The sequence below is a fragment of the Oratosquilla oratoria genome, chromosome 12 (genome assembly GCF_046742065.1).
Source record: "Oratosquilla oratoria isolate Oo_2021 chromosome 12, ASM4674206v1, whole genome shotgun sequence".
Taxonomy (NCBI): domain Eukaryota; kingdom Metazoa; phylum Arthropoda; class Malacostraca; order Stomatopoda; family Squillidae; genus Oratosquilla; species Oratosquilla oratoria.
This window is the reverse complement of record NC_134788.1, coordinates 20,519,663-20,539,073: the sequence shown is the minus strand read 5'-3', so window position 1 is coordinate 20,539,073 and position 19,411 is coordinate 20,519,663.

Below are 19,411 nucleotides of genomic sequence, written 5' to 3'. Positions count from 1 at the left end.
ATCATATATATAATTTTCACATACACAAAAGTAATCTTAGTTTTCTTTGGTTTGTTCTGCATTATCAGGTTGTTTTATAAAAATATAACACTGCTCAAACTTGCAAAATTATTTTGGTATCTATTCAATAAAAGAGAATGTTTTAAGATTGTGGAAAGAAAAAAATAATATTTTAGTGCCTGAAAACTCAAATTGTGTAAATGCTGGGCTACCTGGGTTTCATCTCATTTATTTAGCACTCTCAGACTGATTACAGGAATTAAAAAATGAGCAAAATGGACTATGCATATTATATGCAAGAGGGACTGAATGGAGAACTAACAAGATTATCAACAAAAGACAGAGATTAGAGAGAAAAGAGAGAGAGAGAGAGAAACAAGGATCATGTAGAGGAAGCTATTTGGAAAAGTAAAAGTATTAAAGGGGCAGAGCAGATAAGCTTCAGAGGCAGCAAACAATTTCTTTGAAAGATAGAAATGGAGAGACAGAATGATAAAAAGCGTAATTATTCTTGATCAAGATCTTTACTCTTCAAAATTATAGTTGAATAAATTCATTTGTTGACATTAGTAGTGTACTAGAAGTCACAAAAGAAGAGGTAGCTTTTGGTCCAAATAGTGTGAAATGAGAGAAAAAAAAAAAAGAACTAGGGAAAGATGCCATATCGACAGGTCTTCTGAAAGACACGGAAAAAAGTTCATTGTAGATTAATATTCGGACTAGTTCGCTTGCATCACTTTATGTGAATATATAAGGAGAGTCATCCCCTCTTTACCATCCTGCTGTACTTCCTATCTCACTTTATTCTTCCCTAAATTTGTTCTTGCCTTCCAGTAATATCTATCTGTCTATATATATATATATATATATATATATATATATATATATATATATATATATATATACCAAGAGCTTTATCTCCCTTATAAGGGAAGTAGCCAAGTCAAATGTACATTCCTACTCCCAACCATTCCACTTTCACCACCCTTTCCCCCCACTCTCATCTGCTCTTCAAGTAGTTTTGGAGGAATACCTCATGGATTCATCAATTACTATGTCACTTTTCCCCAAGTCTGATCTCTTTCTTGTTCCTTTATTATCAATTCTTATCTAATGTTACTAGTTCATTAATACTATATATAAGATTGATCAACCCTCATTGGTTGTCTGATATTCCTAGAGAGTGCATCTGCTGAAATGTTCTTCCTACCTGGAATCTGTTCAAGCTTAACCTCATAACATTGAAGTGTAGTAAACCACCTGGCAAATCTACCTCTGAGATTCTTCTGCTTGAAGAAGTTCTGAATAGCTGTAGGATCAGTCCACACTCTGGATATCCTAGTATCATATCTCTAAATCTCTCCAGTGAATATATGACTGCTAATGTTTTCCAATCTATAATGGAATAGTTTCTCTCTGCACTATTACAAAGTCTTGATGTGAAAGCTTTAGGTCGTAATTTTCTATCTTTTTGCAACAGTATGCCTCCTAATCCTATACCTGATGCAGGTATACAAATAAATTGAGTCCTTGGTTTTAATTTAATCTGATGATTTAAAACATCTAATTAAGGACAACAATTAGACCCTATATAGTTGACTCTTATTTTTCTCCCTCAAATGTTTCTTCCTGAATTGAACAGATTGATGAAATTGGTGATTCCACCTCTTCAGGACTCATTCAAAACGTTAACATGTCTTTGAGAGACTTGAAAACGTGCTATATACCTTTTCTTAAGGCTATGCCTTTATTGAAAGTACTAATCATTAATATTTCTCCCTTGATCTTGTGTGTTTGATAAATTTCCGAGTCCAATTTCAATTTTTTATTCTAATTGATTCATGGATGGTAAGAATTTTGGAGTCTCCAGTGACTCATTTCAACTCCCCTTCAACACTGTTGATTTCTCTGGAGTGCAATAATGTCGACTTTCCTATACCACTTTCCTTAATTACGAAAGCTTCATTTGGAGATGATGAATTCTGATTAATCTATGGGATTTCTTGAACATCAGAGTTCACTATGTGTGTCTTTTTCTTCCTCTTGTGATATCTGTTCTTGAATAGACTGCTCTGCCTAGCCACTATTCAATCTAGCATTGCTATCTTCCCCATCTATCTCATTAGGTTCTCTAATCACATATACTGGCTCTAAATCTTGTTGATTTAAAAATGGAATTAACTGTGATTTCACTAAGATTCCAAACTCAACCGGACATAGGATGATGCCCTCTTTTCTCATTGTTTCAAATCCTATCAATAAATCTCACAAGAAGACAGATTCTTCTATCAATACCTCCGGAATGTGCAAGTGGTAATTTCTATACAAAAGAACATCTAACTTACTCTTACCTAATGTTTTTAACTGACGTCCTCCTGCTACTCCTTACAATGAGTAATGGATTGGTTTCAAAATTTTCACTCCTGGTTTCAACTGATTTAAAACTTTACTGGTTATAACATTTAGCACAAATCCCATATTGATAAATATTTGAATAGGTCTATTGGAGATTTTACTTGCAATTGTAACTGCTTTGGGCTACTGCATAAGGAGGGCTTCATGCAGGTGAGATAAAGTCTCTGTCGGACTTTCTTCTCTTTATTAAGAAAATGATCTGGTTAAATATAACAGGTTACAGTTAGGTCCTTTGACCATAATACTCTAAGTGGGCAGGTATCTGCCTTTTGCCAGGTTTGCGACCTGGGAAGATCTGAGTCTAGCAGGCTTTTGACCTGGCCAGCTCTGGTGGTGTAGGTGGCATAGGTGTCCACTAATAAAGGGGGTTAGTGGGTTGTCGTTTGTGAGACGTATTAGTTCACAATTCTTAGGCATTGGTATTAGTTCCATTATATAGGGGTTAGTCGTATGGTTGGTGGGTGGGGTTAGACATGGTGTGTGTATGTTAACTTAAGGGTAATGTAATTGGGGTAGGTATAAGAAAGGGTTCAGTGGGTCTGTCTGGTAACATTAGGCATCTTCGTGTGGCAACACTGGGACATCCTGTTGTCCTAATCTGCGATTTGGAAATGTGTGAAGTCTTGCTCAATGTGAGCACCATGTTGCATGTCTGTGGATCACGTGCGTGGTTGATGATGGTTGATAATGATTACATTGCCTCCCCGATCTTTTGAGGTACGTCTGCGTACTTTGGGATAAGGTCGTGACAGTGGGGTTTGGCATACAAAACTGCAAAAGAAATATTAAGATATGATAATTTGTCGAGTTGCTAGTGGGAGACATTGACTTGTTAAGAATTGATTTGAATGAGTAAAAAGGGGGTTTACATATATCATCATATATTCAATGTGCTCAATAAAAGCAATGTAAAGATATTTACACTTGTACATATATTCTCTTTCCAATGAGAATGAATTTGCACTTGCACTGGCATTGTTTGTGTTCTCTCTCTGTTCAATGAGACTTTTGTCACAAGTCTGAGAAACTTTTAACTTGTCACTAGATCTACTTCCTACCCAATCTGAATCCTTTAACATAGAAATCATGTGTTTAGACCATCTGTCTACTTTTGCTGAACATTCTATGTTTGCTTAATTTGCTTTTGTTGTATTTATCATTCTAACCAAAAGCCTGATAGGATCCTGATCACACTTTGATTTAAAGTATTTAATGAATGACCTCTTGTAATTTTCATATGCATTGATATTTTCCGTTTGCTGGAAATTTATCATAAGCCTAGCCCTACCCTTCTCAGGATCTTCCTTTTGTTTTAAAGTTTCTATATATATATATATTTTTTCTCTCTCGTGTAGTAGGGTGATACTGTTCATCTTGAATGGCTCCTCGATACTCTTGGGTGCGGTCATCTCGGCGGCGCCTAGACAGCTTGTGGCACTTCCTTGATTTGTGGTTGATGATCCCGTTCCTTTGGTTGCTTCTGGGCCAGTCCTTACTCCCCCTTGGATCACACACAGCACAGTCCCTAAGGTAATTTCCCTGTCGTCTCCTAACTTCGAATACTAAACCCCCCCCCTTCCTTGGTGGGTCTTCCTCCCTTACACTGACATTCACACCTCCACACATCCGCAGTTCTCTCTTGGCACTCCCGACCCATGCTGACACACGCAGGCATTCCCCCCTTTGGGATTACCAACGCTCACACCCTTTGACCCCCCCCCCCCCCCGGAGTGTCAACTGGCCGTCCACGTCCGCGCCACATTCATTACATTTGACTGCGAGGTAATAACCTCATGACGGAGAACATCCGTGGCCATCCTAATTATCTATAATTACGAGTATGATACATGCGAATTTCTGCCTTCTCTGTTGATAACTGTAAGGACCCATTCTGGTTCCTCCGGTATCAGCGGAATTCGTCGTGTTTGCGCTGATGGTAGTTCAGCTCCCCACCTCGGCGAAACTACTTGTTTACACCCGAATCAAATGAGCGAGTCGGCTTCGTGCTTCGAAGCCGGGGAGGACTACGCCTGCTCGAAGCATCTACGTCAGCAGTTCTAGGGGGTATATATACCCTCCTCCACCGGCAATGCAGACACACAGACGTCGGCAGCTCTTAGCAGCAGACAGTCCGTATTTGCACGAGCATAGTTATACTCGCTAGGCACACACAGACGTCGGCAGCTCTTAGCAGCAGACAGTCCGTATTTGCACGAGCATAGTTATACTCGCTAGGGCTACTCTCTAGAGTTAACTTGTTCACGCAATCCAACTTTACGTTGGATAGCCTTGTTGGTAGTTTACACTACCACCCACTTCTGGGCATTTCCCAGCACTTTGACCTTATACCATTTTCTCGTCATTTCGTAGCTCTCCGGGATCCGCACGAGCCCTTGTTGGCTCGTGAGTCTTCTTCGTCGTCCGGCCCGGTGAAATCTAGTAAATTCTGTCGTAGTTTAGAAGTAGTGTAGACCCCGTACCCACTGGGCACACAGTGGTCCTACTACGCGGCTGTCACCAGTCGCCAAAGGAAGCTGTGTGACCCCGTTATATTATATTTTGCTCTGCTGAGCACATTTTTCTGTGTACCAGGGGGCTCGTCCCCCCACCCCAACGCGCAGGATGGAGTCCTCAACTCCATCCCTGCAAACTAGGAGGACTTCCCCTGACGACCCTAATATCGACCCGGACAAGGCTAGACACGTGTTTCTTCATTCTGACCAGACCCGATTAGCTGACCTAAACCCATTTATGCTCAAAAAATGTCTTGAACAATTTACCAATGATATCAACCAAGTTAAGAAACTTAGAAGCGGAGACCTCCAAGTTACCACCAACTCTGGAAGAGCTACACGCGATCTTCTTAAGGCTAGGAAATTCCATTCCTTCGATGTTGTTGCATCCCTCCCTATGTCCCTCAACTCCTGCAGAGGAGTAATCCACTGCAGAGATTTGATGACCATGGACGAGTGTGACATCCTCGAAGAAATGAAATCTGAGGGAATATTAGATGTCAAATTCATAACGCGACTGGACCGAGAAAAGAACATGCGAGTGAAAACGCCACTAATACTCCTCACTTTCAACTCGACAACCCTCCCTGACCACGTTAAAATTGGATACATCCATGTCCCAACACGACCATATGTCCCCAATCCTTTGCGCTGCAACAAATGTTTCAAATATGGTCACTTAGCCAAATTCTGCAGCAAACAAACAGTCGTATGCGGTAAATGCGCAGGCGAACATCCTATGGATGCTTGCTCTGCAAAGGTGTTTCAATGTGTTAACTGCCCCTCCAATAACAACCATGCATCCACCTCCCGAGACTGTCCCACTTTCAAATTAGAAAAAGAAATCTGTACACAGAAAGCAACTTGTGGCATATCCTTTTACGAAGCAAGGAAGCGTGTGATGGAAAGACTAGTTACCCCAACTAGTACTTCCGGAGCAACTTCCTATGCTTCGGCAGTTAAAAAAACGTACAGAACCATTGAAACGCAAACTGAGAGCAAGCACTCCAAGGACAAAGAACACCGCCAAAGTAACAGGCAAACTCACTCGCACCTTCCTTCCCCGGCCATCCCAGAGCCTTCCAAACGTGTGCCCACACGTACTGAAGAGGATGTCAATATGGAGATCTCCGTTTCCCAAAAACGACTTTTAAGTCCTATTACCAGCCCAGACCGTTCATCCGGGGCTAAACACACCTCTCCCACTAAGGCCAAGAAAGGAAGAAACCGAAGCAGATAAAATAAATAAAAAATAAAAAAATAAATAAAAAATAAAAAACATAAATAAATAAATAAATAAAAATAAAAATAAAAATGAAAATAATCCAGTGGAATTGCCGAGGTGTTAGAAGTAAATTAAATGACTTAATAATTTTTAACTCGCTCAACAACCCCTCAGTTATTTGTCTACAAGAGACTCGGCTTAACCCCAGTGTTGAGTTCAAACTGAAGAACTACACCACCTATAGGAAGGACAGGTTGGCGCCTGGAGGGGGGGTCGCAGTTGCAGTCAGCGACTGCCTTCCCCAAGTGGAACTACCACTGGCCACCACCTTGGAAGCAGTCGCTATAAAAACGAAACTGCACAACAAACTCGTAACCATCTGCTCCCTTTACCTACCTCCCGACCCTCGTTTTCCACTAGAGGAACTAAACGGGTTGATAGAACAACTACCCCACCACAAACTGATAGTGGGAGATTTCAACTCCCACCATCGCATGTGGGGTAGCAACAAAACCTCTCCACGAGGGGAGCAGATGGAAGAAGTGCTCAACACTAACAACCTGGTCCTCCTAAACACTGGCAGTCCCACTCGAGTAGACAATACTAGGGGTTCATTTTCATGTATAGATTTATCCATATCATCTGCGTTGTCAGACATCACACAATGGTACACGCATAACGACACCATGCTCAGCGATCATTTCCCAATAATACTAAAAATAGGGGGTGACCACGCTACGGCTCCTCCAGCCTACGGAGACAACCCACCCCCTCCCTGTCCCAAATTCAACATCAAAAAAGCCAATTGGGAAATGTATCGCACAACCACCAACGTCAACATCACAGGGGATAATATGGATGACAAAATATTCAATTTATCCAACTCGATTTTGAATTCAGCTATTAAGCATATACCAAAAACCTCGGTATTTCACAAGCATAGAGTTCCCTGGTGGACATCAGACTGCAGAAAAGCACTTTGCAAGCGGAATAGGGCTTACCGAACTTTTAAGAATAACCCCATTGCACCAAATTTTATTACTTTTAAAAAGACGCAAGCAGAGGCCCGTAGAACAATAAAACAAGCCAAACGAAAGTCTTGGCATGATTACATCTCCACAATAAACGCAAACACTCCTCTATCACAAATCTGGTCAGCCGTCCGTAAAATCGACGGCAAATATACACCAAACATTAAGACCCTAACCATTGGAAACACGTTTGTAGATGCTCCCCTGGACATCGCAAACACAATCGCAGACACATTTACGCAAACAAGCAACACAAATAACTACTCACCAACCTTTTTACAACACAAACAAAGACGGGAAGCAGAACCTCTGATCTTCCATACACAGACACACCACGATTATAACACCCCCTTCCAACTACACGAGCTTCAACAAGCCTTAAGCTCGTGTAGAGGAACCTCTGCTGGCCCAGATGAGATTAGGTATGAGATGCTGCAACATTTGAATTCAATTTCACTGAAAAAATTATTAGAAATATACAATGCAATTTGGATTAGTCAAGAATTCCCAAAAACATGGAGACATGCCCACGTCATACCTATTCTCAAAAAGGGGAAGGACCCAAAGAGTCCTTCCTCTTATCGCCCTATAGCGCTTACCAACTGCTTATGCAAAGTATTAGAACGTATGGCCAATAACAGATTAAAATTCATCCTAGAGTCTCAAAATGTAATAGTTCCTGCCCAATGTGGTTTCAGGAAAAATAGAAGTAGTCTTGACCATTTGGTCAACTTACAACAAGATATCCTCTCCTCTTTCGAGAGGAAAGAATATCTTGTTGCTTGCTTTTTAGATTTGGAAAGAGCCTACGACATGTCATGGCGACGTGGTATCCTCGAAAAACTCTATGCACTTGGCCTTAGAGGGAATCTCCCTATTTTTATTCAACATTTCTTAAAAGAACGAACTTTTTCCGTTAAAAATCAAAATTATTATTCAACAGTACGCATACAAGAAAATGGCGTACCACAGGGAAGTGTGTTAAGTCCCACACTATTTATGTTGCTCATAAACGATATTCTACCCGCTCCTCCTCGGAACGGGTAATACTCATTATACGCTGACGACGTCGGAATCTGGCATTCCTCACCGAACGCCAAGTTTTCCGGCTCTCGCGTACAACTGGCCCTGGACTCGCTCCAGGACTGGTCTGACAAATGGGGATTTAAGTTTTCGGAATTAAAGTCAACAGTAATTGTATTTTCACGCAGAGCCCAGGCAGAAATAAATCTGCAATTACATGGTACTCCCATTCCAGTACAAAATTCAACCTTTTTCCTTGGCCTGAAACTGGACTCCAGGCTAAACTGGAAGGCCCATGTAAAATATCTAGTTGATGCGTGCAACAAGAGAATTAATTTGCTACGTAAACTAACGGGCACAAATTGGGGAGCAGATAGGAAATCCCTGCTAATGATTTATAAGTCCCTGATTAGATCTAAACTAGACTATGGGTGTCAGATATATGGTTCGGCAACACCAACCACGTTACAACCCCTGAACATCATCCAAAACAAAGGCCTAAGAATAGCACTTGGAGCATTACGCTGCACAAGGATCGAGAGGCTGGAGGTTGAAGCAAACGTACCCCCCCTCCACTACAGGCGCGAACTCCTTGCACTACGATACATCGCCAAAGTGCTCCGTATCCCTCGACATCCCTGCAAGGAGACCATCAACCAACACGAGCACTTCACCAACTCCAGCCTAAATCCCCTTTCCATCAGGATCCGATCCTTGTGTGAGCAGTACTCAGTGCCACTGTGGTCAATAGAACAGCTGGAAGCCACCCATCTACCACCGTGGAAAAACATCGCCCCGAAGGTCAAAATCAATCAAGACCTCAAGAAGAAGACGTCTTCCACAGAAGAACTTAGACAGAAGACCCTGGAGACCATCCATAAGTACAATGACCACAGGGCACTGTACACTGATGGCTCCAAGTGCGGTCCCAAAACTGGGACAGGGTTATACTGCAACCAAACCCGGATGATGTTCAGATTGCCGGACCATACGAGCATATATATCGCCGAACTCTACGGTATATATCAAGCCTTAGAATATGCTCAATCTGACACACATAGTAATTTCGTCATATTCACAGATTCACTAAGTGCACTTCAGTCAATTAAGTCAGGTAACCATATGGAGAACTTCCTCTTGGGCAAAATCATTAGCACATTGTCGATAACTAACAAGTCCATTACTCTCTCTTGGGTTCCCAGTCACATTGGGATCTTCGGGAATGAGAAAGCGGACACCTTAGCCAAAACTGCCTTAGAAATAGACTCTATTACCGACATACCCCTGGACATAGGAACCTTCAATTCTGTTTTAAGAAAACAATTACACACCCACTGGCAACTCCAGTGGAACAATCTCGACATCTCGCACAAACAAAAGGAACACATAACAGATTGGTCGACATCATACAGAAATAACAGACAGGAGGAAATCGCCATAGCAAGACTGAGGATGAATTCGACCCGCCTCACACACCTAAACCCATACATTAATGGCGTATTTCCTCCACAATGCAACACCTGCAACACTATACTATCCATAAGACACATACTCATACACTGCTCAAGATACAACACACAGCGCAAAGCGCTTATACAACACTGCAAACTTAAGAAAATTCAACTAAGCACCACAAATCTTCTGACCGACGACCGTTTACTTATTGACAAAGTAGTATTTTATTTGCGCACTACAGGACTATTGTGGAAATTATAATGGTAGATTAAAAAGGATCACAGGTTCACACCAGGCTTAATGACCTCATTATAGGTCGATAGCCTTAAAGATCCAACAACAACAAAAACTCGCTAGGGCTACTCTCTAGATTTAACTTGTTCACGCAATCCAACTTTACGTTGGATAGCCTTGTTGGTAGTTAACACTGCCACCCACTTCTGGGCATTTCCCAGCACTTTGACCTTATACCATTTTCTCGTCATTTCGTAGCTCTCCGGGATCCGCACGAGCCCTTGTTGGCTCGTGAGACTTCTTCGTCGTCCGGCCCGGCGAAATCTAGTAAATTCTGTCGCAGTTTAGAAGTAGTGTAGACCCCGTACCCACTGGGCACACAGTGGTCCTACTACGCGGCTGTCACCAGTCGCCAAAGGAAGCTGTGTGACCCCCGTTATTTTATATTTTGCTCTGCTGAGCACATTTTTCTGTGTACCAGGGGGCTCGTCCCCCCACCCCAACGCGCAGGATGGAGTCCTCAACTCCATCCCTGCAAACTAGGAAGACTTCCCCTGACGACCCTAATATCGACCCGGACAAGGCTAGACATGTGTTTCTACATTCCGACCAAACCCGATTAGCTGACCTCAATCCATTCATGCTTAAAAAATGTCTGTCTCAATTTACCAATGATATTAGCCAAGTTAAAAAACTTAGAAGCGGAGACCTTCAAATCACCACCAACTCTGGGAAAGCTACACGCGATCTCCTCAAGGCCAGGAAGTTTCATTCCTTCGATGTTGCGACATCCCTCCCTAGGTCACTCAACTCCTGCAGAGGAGTAATCCACTGCAGAGATTTGATGACCATGGACGAGTGTGACATCCTTGAAGAGATGAAATCTGAAGGCATTCTAGATGTTAAGTTTATCACGCGACTGGACCGGGAAAAGAACATGCGAGTGAAAACGCCTCTCATAATCCTCACGTTCAATTCCACAACCCTCCCTGATCATGTCAAAATTGGATATATCCATGTCCCAACACGACCATATGTCCCCAACCCTTTGCGCTGCAACAAATGCTCTAAATATGGTCACCTAGCCAAATTCTGCAGCAAACAAACAGTCGTATGCGGTAAATGTGCAGGCGAACATCCTATGGATGCTTGCTCTGCAAAGGTGTTTCAATGTGTTAACTGTCCCTCCAATAACAACCATGCATCCACCTCCCGAGACTGTCCCACTTTCAATATAGAGAAACAAATTTGTACCGAGAAAGCAACTTGTGGCATATCCTTTTACGAAGCAAGGAAGCGTGTGATGGAAAGACTAGTTACCCCAACTAGTACCTCCGGAGCAACTTCCTATGCTTCAGCAGTAAAAAAAACGTACAGAACCATTGAAACGCAAACTGAGAGCAAGCACTCCAAGGACAAAGAACACCGCCAAAGTAACGGGCAAACTCACTCGCACCTTCCTTCCCCGGCCATCCCAGAGCCTTCCAAACGTGTGCCCACACGTACTGAAGAGGATGTCAATATGGAGATCTCCGTTTCCCAAAAACGACTTTTAAGTCCTATTACCAGCCCAGACCGTTCATCCGGGGCTAAACACACCTCTCCCACTAAGGCCAAGAAAGGAAGAAACCGAAGCAGATAAAAAAAAAAAATAATAATAATAAATAAACAAATAAATAAATAAATAAATAAATGAATTAATTAATTAAAAAAAATGAAAATAATCCAGTGGAATTGCCGAGGTATTAGAAGTAAATTAAATGACTTAATAATTTTTAACTCGCTCAACAACCCCTCAGTTATTTGTCTACAAGAGACTCATCTTAACCCCAGTGTTGAGTTCAAATTAAAGAACTACACCACCTATAGGAAGGACAGGTTGGCGCCTGGAGGGGGGGTCGCAGTTGCAGTCAGCGACTGCCTTCCCCAAGTGGAACTACCACTGGCCACCACCTTGGAAGCAGTCGCTATAAAAACGAAACTGCACAACAAACTCGTAACCATCTGCTCCCTGTATCTACCTCCCGACCCTCGTTTTCCACTAGAGGAACTAAACGGGTTGATAGAACAACTACCCCACCACAAACTGATAGTGGGAGATTTCAACTCCCACCATCGCATGTGGGGTAGCAACAAAACCTCTCCACGAGGGGAGCAGATGGAAGAAGTGCTCAACACCAACAACCTGGTCCTCCTAAACACTGGCAGTCCCACTCGAGTAGACAATACTAGGGGTTCATTTTCATGTATAGATTTATCCATATCATCTGCGTTGTCAGACATCACACAATGGCACACGCATGACGACACCATGCTCAGCGATCATTTCCCAATAATACTAAAAATAGGGGGTGACCACGCTACGGCTCCTCCAGCCTACGGAGACAACCCACCCCCTCCCTGTCCCAAATTCAACATCAAAAAAGCCAATTGGGAAATGTATCGCACAACCACCAACGTCAACATCACAGGGGATAATATGGATGACAAAATATTCAATTTATCCAACTCGATTTTGAATTCAGCTATTAAGCATATACCAAAAACCTCGGTATTTCACAAGCATAGAGTTCCCTGGTGGACATCAGACTGCAGAAAAGCACTTTGCAAGCGGAATAGGGCTTACCGAACTTTTAAGAATAACCCCATTGCACCAAATTTTATTACTTTTAAAAAGACGCAAGCAGAGGCCCGTAGAACAATAAAACAAGCCAAACGAAAGTCTTGGCATGATTACATCTCCACAATAAACGCAAACACTCCTCTATCACAAATCTGGTCAGCCGTCCGTAAAATCGACGGCAAATATACACCAAACATTAAGACCCTAACCATTGGAAACACGTTTGTAGATGTTCCCCTGGACATCGCAAACACAATCGCAGACACATTTACGCAAACAAGCAACACAAATAACTATTCACCAACCTTTTTACAACACAAACAAAGACGGGAAGCAGAACCTCTGATCTTCCATACACAGACACACCACGATTATAACACCCCCTTCCAACTACACGAGCTTCAACAAGCCTTAAGCTCGTGTAGAGGAACCTCTGCTGGCCCAGATGAGATTAGGTATGAGATGCTGCAACATTTGAATTCAATTTCACTGAAAAAATTATTAGAAATATACAACGCAATTTGGATTAGTCAAGAATTCCCAAAAACATGGAGACATGCCCACGTCATACCTATTCTCAAAAAGGGGAAGGACCCAAAGAGTCCTTCCTCTTATCGCCCTATAGCGCTTACCAACTGCTTATGCAAAGTATTAGAACGTATGGCCAATAACAGATTAAAATTCATCCTAGAGTCTCAAAATGTAATAGTTCCTGCCCAATGTGGTTTCAGGAAAAATAGAAGTAGTCTTGACCATTTGGTCAACTTACAACAAGATATCCTCTCCTCTTTCGAGAGGAAAGAATATCTTGTTGCTTGCTTTTTAGATTTGGAAAGAGCCTACGACATGTCATGGCGACGTGGTATCCTCGAAAAACTCTATGCACTTGGCCTTAGAGGGAATCTCCCTATTTTTATTCAACATTTCTTAAAAGAACGAACTTTTTCCGTTAAAAATCAAAATTATTATTCAACAGTACGCATACAAGAAAATGGCGTACCACAGGGAAGTGTGTTAAGTCCCACATTATTTATGTTGCTGATAAACGATATTCTACCCGCTCCACCTCGGAACCTTAAATACTCATTATACGCTGACGACGTCGGAATCTGGCATTCCTCACCGAACGCCAAGTTTTCCGGCTCTCGCGTACAACTGTCCCTGGACTCGCTCCAGGACTGGTCTGACAAATGGAGATTTAAGTTTTCGGAATTAAAGTCAACAGTAATTGTATTTTCACGCAGAGCCCAGGCAGAAATAAATCTGCAATTACATGGTACTCCCATTCCAGTACAAAATTCAACCTTTTTCCTTGGCCTGAAACTGGACTCCAGGCTAAACTGGAAGGCCCATGTAAAATATCTAGTTGATGCGTGCAACAAGAGAATTAATTTGCTACGTAAACTAACGGGCACAAATTGGGGAGCAGATAGGAAATCCCTGCTAATGATTTATAAGTCCCTGATTAGATCTAAACTAGACTATGGGTGTCAGATTTATGGTTCGGCAACACCAACCACGTTACAACCCCTGAACATCATCCAAAACAAAGGCCTCAGAATAGCACTTGGAGCATTACGCTGCACAAGAATCGAGAGGCTGGAGGTTGAAGCAAACGTACCCCCCCTCCACTACAGGCGCGAACTCCTTGCACTACGATACGTCGCCAAAGTGCTCCGTATCCCTAGACATCCCTGCAAGGCAACAATCAACCAACACGAGCACTTCACCAACTCCAGCCTAAATCCCCTTCCCATCAGGATCCGATCCTTGTGTGAGCAGTACTCGGTGCCACTGTGGTCAATAGAACAAATGGAAGCCACCCACTTACCACCGTGGAAAAGCATCGCCCTCAAGATTGACATCCAAGACCTCAAGAAAAAAAAGTATTCCACAGAAGAACTGAAACAGAAGACCCTGGAGACCATCCATAAGTACAATGACCACAGGGCACTGTACACTGATGGCTCCAAGTGCGGTCCCAAAACTGGGACAGGGTTATACTGCAACAAAACCCGGATGATGTTCAGATTCCCGGACCATACGAGCATATATATCGCCGAACTCTACGGTATATATCAAGCCTTAGAATATGCTCAATCTGACACACATAGTAATTTCGTCATATTCACAGATTCACTAAGTGCACTTCAGTCAATTAAGTCAGGTAACCATATGGAGAACTTTCTCTTGGGCAAAATCATTAGCACATTGTCGATGACTAACAAGTCCATTACTCTCTCTTGGGTTCCCAGTCACATTGGGATCTTCGGGAATGAGAAAGCGGACACCCTAGCCAAAACTGCCTTAGAAAAAGACTCTATTACAGACATACCCCTGGACATAGGAACCTTCAATTCTATATTAAGAAAACAATTACACACCCACTGGCAACTCCAGTGGAACAACCTTCACATCTCTCACAAACAAAAGGAACACATAACAGATTGGTCGACATCATACAGAAATAACAGACAGGAGGAAATCGCCATAGCAAGACTGAGGATGAACTTGACCCGCCTCACACACCTAAACCCATACATTAACGGCGTATTTCCTCCCCAATGCAGCACCTGCAACACCATACTATCGATAAGACACATACTCATACACTGTTCAAGATACAACACACAGCGCCAAGCGCTTATACAACACTGCAAACTTAAGAAAATTCAGCTAAGCACCACAAATCTTTTGACCGACGACCGTTTACTTATTGACAAAGTAGTATTTTATTTGCGCACTACAGGACTATTGTGGAAATTATAATGGTAGAATAAAAAGGATCGCAGGTTCACACCGGGCTTAATGACTTCATTATAGGTCGATAGCCTTAAAGATAAAAAAAAAAAAAAAAAAAAAAACAGCAATGCAGAACTTGATTTGAAGACGACCTGCGAAGATTACCCACCGCCACGCCAATCACCACAAGTCTTGTCAACCCCCGTCGCAGTCTACCCGTCGTCAAGTCTTCTCATCAATGCTGTTCTCCGAAGGGAAATCGTATCACTGAGCTGGAACGGTTCGTCCCCACGCATCGCAACTATTGATTGTAGCTCCGTCGCAGTAGTACGGAGGGCGATATACTGAGTACATCACATACCTACCGTGTTCCTGTCATCAAGATCCGTTGTGCACTAATGTCCCGCTTTGATGGTCAACTTCTTATGATGTATTCTAAACTCCTTTAAACCTCTTAAACTTTTTCGTGCTTTGATTCGATCCCCAGCAGATATAGGAGCACCTGAACTGACAACATTCTCTCGTTTAAGGGCCTAGAGAACCTAGGTCCTCGTTCGCCCTCACAATAAAATAGATTTGAATCAACTCTTTTCTTGAACTTGTAGTGGTCCCTCAACACGTACGGGCGCGCACCTCAGCAACACATCATTCTTGTCCTTGTAGTCGTCCCTCTCCCTCACTAGTTCGTCTTTGTACCGGCTTAGGGATTTGCGTCCACTACGTTGTCCAGTATGTTGCTTAGAGTTTGTGAATAGTTGCTTGCGTTTTCTTTGCAGGCGTTGCATTCGATGGATGCCTAACTGTACCAAATCTCTTCACACGAGTAAGCACGTATCGTTGCGCTGAATTCTTTAGTTGCGTGCGTTGAGTGCTTCTCTTCGGAGAAAGTTCTTCCAAGGAAAACCCCGAAAGCATGTATACAAGGACCTACGTCAGCCTTGCATTGATGTAGTGGTTTCTTTAGTGCAGTGATCTTTAAATCTATATTTAAGATCCTCCCCATAGGGCATGATCTTATATTCGTGAACCATCTTAATTTTCTCCACCCATTCACCAACCATATTCTTTGTTTCAAGTCTTTACGCCAATTTTGCTTAGAATAATCTCGAGTCTCTGCATAATTCTCACTTAGGTTACAAAGGAATGTCATATCAGTAACATGTAAATGTATATTCCAGCTCACGAGCCTATTGTATTACCCACACAGGAAAGTCGCTCTGGTTGTTATTTACAAACAATATAACCTACACAATGCGGAAAAATAGACTCGGAAAGCTCGTTCGGGCTGTTATTTATAAACCTACCTACAAAATGCAACAACCCGTCTTCTGTCATCTTTTCTAGTAGCCTCTTACAGATTAAAAAATGTAAATTTGAATTCTGCGACCCGCTAACGGAAATATTTAATGTCGGTAGATACTGGTTTTTGTCTATTGTTTGGGGGCAGGCAAACATTGCTCCTGTTTTTTTTTTCTTTTTTTTTTCTTTTTTAAGGGAGATTAATCGTTTATATGCAACTACAGGTCAATCAGTTTGACATCAGTTATATGTAAAATGCTTGAGTCAGCAAAAGCTAATAGAATCAGTCATCACATCGAGAGAATTAATTTGATTCGTGACTCATAGCATGGGTTCTCCAAGGGTAAGTCATGTGTGACTAATCTTTTTTTACACTAAAGTATACAAGGCGTCTGATAATGATAGTTAAAGTTATTTACCTTGACTTTAGGAAAGCGTTTGACAATCTGCCCTACCACAGACTACTGAGTAAAGTTAAATCCCGCCCATGGCATGGAAGGAGAAGTGCATGAATGGATTACAACTTGGAACAGTAACAGAAAACAACAGGTCACAATAAACGGTGTAAAATCCAACTGGGGGTAGTGTTTCTAGTAGAGTTCCCCATGCAGGGCTCGGTTACGGGTACCTTACTGTTCATTATGTATATAAAGGAGTTGGACAATGGGGTTGATAGTGATGCTAGTAAGTTTGTGGACGACACTGAAATAAGACGTTTAATTTGGTCAGGAGAAGACGCCGAGATTCTACAAATCTTAACTTGATCGTATGATCGGTTAAATGGGAAATGGACTTTAATATATCAAAGTGCAGCGTATTAAACGTGGGGTTACTCAACCCCAGAAGCAGATGTAGCCTATGCAGTAACGTCATTTAAACTAGCTACTAAAAACACAAAACAAATGAACGACGCTTTCGGAGGTAGAGCGCGCGCGGACGACAGCCCGACGTCGGCAGAACGCATTGGTCATTCAGGAGTCGACCACAGTATAGTCAGTTGCTAGGAGCACCAGTTGGGTACCATAGTACATTGCCTACAAACATAACGTGTACTTAACTACTTACATATAGACACACCAGACGCCGGTAAGACAATCTAGGGAGACAGGTACGTAAGACATTATGGACGATTATGACTAAACGGACTTGCACATTTGCGTACCCGGCTTGCCGCGATTGTTCCTACCGGCCCCTACCTTTTTCTATGGGACCTGTGCCAACCGTAAGTAATTAATACATAGTTAATGTTTTCCTAATCCTATTCTTTATATGCGGGTACGATCCTGCATATAAATTGGCGACGAGACCGGATTGATACCCTAAGTAGGAAATTTCGTGCTGGTACCTTAGACTTAGTATAGTTAACGTATTGGAAAATTGCTATAGGTCAGCTAGTGGAATTTTGTGGGCAAGCACGGCTATTCTAAAACCGCATATCTATCTTACCTGCGCTAATATTTTGTTTACATTCATTGCGTCCTTACAATTGCGTTTTATTGTAACCTTTTGTATTGCGAGGCTATTTCTATTATTCATCGCAATTGCTATTAGGCCTATTTGTACATACTTATGCTATTGTTCAGTTTTTTTTTTTTGTGATGAGGTAATTTTGCAGTTTTCTAAGGTTAGGTGTGACTATAGCCTAATCTATGTTGAGGTTAGTTTTCTTGTTTTCTCTGGTTTGGTGAAGTTCTTTGTTCTTGGCTAACCATGGCTAATAGGGTTGGTTCAATTGAACCGTACAATGAGTCAGAGGAGGATTTTGATTCGTATGTCAGTAGAATTAAAATGTATTTTGTTGCTAATGATGTAGGTGACGCAAAGAAGGTGGCTGCATTCTTCACGTTGGCGGGACCTAAAATCTTTGGATTGGCTAGGGATTTGCTCTCTCCTGCAAAACCGGAAGAGAGTACTTTAGATAAAGTTCTTGATACGCTTAGGGCACACTTCAAACCTACGCCTGTTCTTATCTATGAACGCTATAAATTCTATTCTCGTGCCCAGAAGTCTAATGAGTCCGTAAAGGATTTCGTAGCTGCGTTGAAAGCTCTTGCCCACACTTGTGAGTTTGGGACAACGTTATCTCAGATGCTACGTGATAGATTTGTAATGGGTCTTGCTAGTGATAAGATTCAGCAAGTATTGTTGACTGAGTCTGAGTTAACCTTTGAGAAAGCTGTTAATATGGCTACAGCTAGGGAGACGGCATCGAAGGATGTTCAAGCTATGGCTAGTGGCTCAGTTCATTATGTACCTAGTAAGCAGCAGGTTACTAAGAAGACCTCAAATCCTAATTCTAGTACAGTTTCTAAGAGCTATCCTTATAGTAAGACAAAATTTACTAATTTTTCCAGTGCTAGAAATATGTCTAATGTTCCTAAGACTCCTTGTTCAGGGTGTGGTAAGTTGCATTGGAAGCGTGATTGTCCTTTCAAGAATGCTTCATGTCATTTGTGTAAACAGAAGGGGCACCTTAAGAAGATGTGTTACACATCGAAGTCCAAGACTACTCCGTCGAAGGGTAATGTAAACTTTACTGACTGTACCGAGTTGCCCACGGAGTCCTCAGTTGATTCCAGTTATGAATATGTATATGTTATTTCAGAGAATGTAAGTGACGAGCCTATCATGGTGGATGTCACCCTAGATTCAGTGCGTGTTCCTATGGAGATGGACACAGGCGCTACTTGTTCTTTAATGCCTCGATGTCAGTATGAGGGTTTTTGGCCTGTGGAATCAGAACGTCCTCCGCTAAATGCATCTCTTACAGTGGTGAATGCGTATGGAGGTACACCTCTAAAGGTATTGGGAGACATAACTGTCTCTGCTAAACTTGAAGATGGTTCCTCAG